Here is a 2,652-nt window from a genome sequence, read left to right as displayed (position 1 = left end):
CCCCCCCCCCCCCACCCCCACGCCGCCGTTGGACCGGTGGAGGCCGAGGCGTTGCTAGGATTGCATCAGTTTTCCTGTTTGCACTATTTCTTTTTGTAACAGTGGCCCTGTCTTAAGTATTTCAAATCTCCTTGCTCTGAAACTTCGGCGATTCCATTGTGATAAGCGCACAAACAGCACTGTCTGTCGGTAACCGGTACTACTTTATTAATGATTTTCTGTTACACTGTACAGTAGTCCTGTGGCACCCCCACCCCATCCCTTTCACACCACCCTCACCCCATCCCCACCCCCACCCTAGTGTGTGTAAGCTGGAAGTGCGCCAGCTTGTATGAAGCTTGCCACTCAGCCAGTGAAATAACATTATTATGAGAAAGTGGACTTACCTGAAATGGAACCAACTGACATTCTATCCATGTTGTACATAGAATGATGAAGGGTTCCACTGTTGTTATATGTCTTAAATTTATTTAAAACTTTTTTTAATCCAGATGTAGACTATATTCTAAAAAATAAACAAGTGCGTTAAATAAACTGGACAAGCGTTGCTCTTTAATTCACCAACGAATGGTTTAGTCATTAAATAAAGATAAATTCAATTTTCTTTTAGCAAAATAATTTTATTTCCTCTCTGATATCTCACGGTGTTCAGTATTTATCTCTGCAAATATTTAGTTGTCTAGGAAGTAGCTACTGACGAGCTTTACTTCCAGTTTTTTTTTTCTTTTTTTTGAGTTGGGGGATCTCACTCTGTTGCCCAGGCTGGAGTGCAGTGGCAGAATCAGATCACAGGCTCTCCACAGCCTCGACCTCCTTCTGCTTCAGCCTCCTGAGTAACTTTGGGACTATGGGACTACAGGCACACTGGGCGAGGTCTTGCTATGTGCCTAGGCTGTTATCAAACTCCTAGGCTCAGTACCAAGATAGGACCATACAACTCAACAAAAAGTTCATAAATATTCAAAGTATTTGGGAAGGTACATATAATGTATTTTGCAACCAATTTGACTAGCTTATTGGAGTGCTTAATGGACATTTTGAATTTTTTTAAATGCTCAAGCACAAGCTGAAGTGTTTTGAGGCATAAAAGCTTATTATAAAGGCTGAAAATTCACTTGGTTATTAAGAATTGAAAATCTGGAAGGAAACAACAGCTAGTGCTAGTATGCACACCCGGCAGGTCTTTATGTTGATTTTAGAGCGATGGCCTTTTCCACTAGTTCTCAACAAAGAGCTGTGCTTTGTTGAGCAGCATTCAGTAATGCTTCCGGCTTCTCAGTGTGCCAGTCTGCAATTGTGGACAGCAGATCTGATACAGGCTGCTGTGGAGCTCTTGGGAATGCTTACATGCCATTATGTTGCTCTACTGGGATGGTGGGAAAGGCGAGACACAGTGCTCTCTGCATTTTCTTTATTTCATTATTAGTTTTGGGGGGCTAAATGTCAGATCAACTTCAGTTTTCAATCTTGAAGTCATGAGACGTTCTCTTAGCTCATAGGGCTTGCATTTTAAATACTTATAACTGCAGCTTAAAAAAATGTTTTTTGTGGTGCCAGCAGGCAGGGGCTGCTCAAGTCTATTATCAGCTTCCAGCAGCAGTGAAAAAAAAAAGGAAAAGCGTTTAAGACTGGGGTGCCTGCCAGTTGCCAGAGAAAGTTGATCATTAATATCTGAAGCCTTGTGCTGTGTCCCCTTAAAAATATCAAAGTGTAAGCAAAAAATAGAAAAAAGGAAATTAACGAAACCACATGGTAGAAAGAAACACACTTTGGAACCAGAAAATTGTGTGTGCAAATCTTACTACTACTTAACTAGATATGTGTGTTTAACTTCCCAAGCCTGTTGCCACATTTGTAGTCGGGTGCAATAATAATTACAGTGCTTCACGGAGTTGCTATGAGAATTAAATGAGATGATATACAGAGTGCTGGACACAGAAGTTTCTTTAGAAATGACTGAAATGCGTTGCAGATTTCTCTCTTACTCTGAATGTTGGTTCATGTCTCCATTTCAGCTCCCACTCTCCTTTCTCCATGAATATATGAGACTTAGGACAATATGTTCACTTTAAGGAAAAGCATAATTTTGACTACATACATGAAATAACCAATAGACTTTCTTAAAGTCCTGAAAGAGAACCTGACTTAAAAAAAAATCAATTTGGGCAAATGATAGCAAGAACTTTGGGATGATCATTGCAATTGGTTTCAGAATATTGTTGCGGTACATGTAGATAGAAGTACAGAAAACTGAATTGTAAATAGTTACCAATTACTAACTTTATTTGTGAAACTGTTACTTCATGTAAAAAAAATTTTATATGTAAATAATGATTCTGGCCTAGGCTTAATGATGCTCACTGTTTCTTTTTTAAAGTTTTCAAACAAAGTTTATGAGAGAAGGGAGAAAAGAAAGAATGGTATGCCAGAGCTGCCACGGGCGAAAGAAACCGCCCATTAAAAAAAAAAATCTTGAGATATTTTGTTTTTTACTTCATTAAAATTTATTTTATTATAGAGATGTAGGGTACAAGCGAGGATTAACTACATAAGTAGGCTGCATGCAGGTGAAATTTGGGCTTCTAACTGGTCCTCGCTCCCCTAGTATAGGACCAGGTACCCTTTGTGTTGTTACATGCGCCCCACCCTCCT

Source organism: Carlito syrichta, unplaced genomic scaffold, assembly GCF_000164805.1.
Source record: "Carlito syrichta isolate Samal-C Ts95f unplaced genomic scaffold, Tarsius_syrichta-2.0.1 Scaffold90095, whole genome shotgun sequence".
Classification (NCBI taxonomy): Eukaryota; Metazoa; Chordata; class Mammalia; order Primates; family Tarsiidae; genus Carlito; species Carlito syrichta.
Note: the sequence above shows the minus strand (reverse complement) of the source record.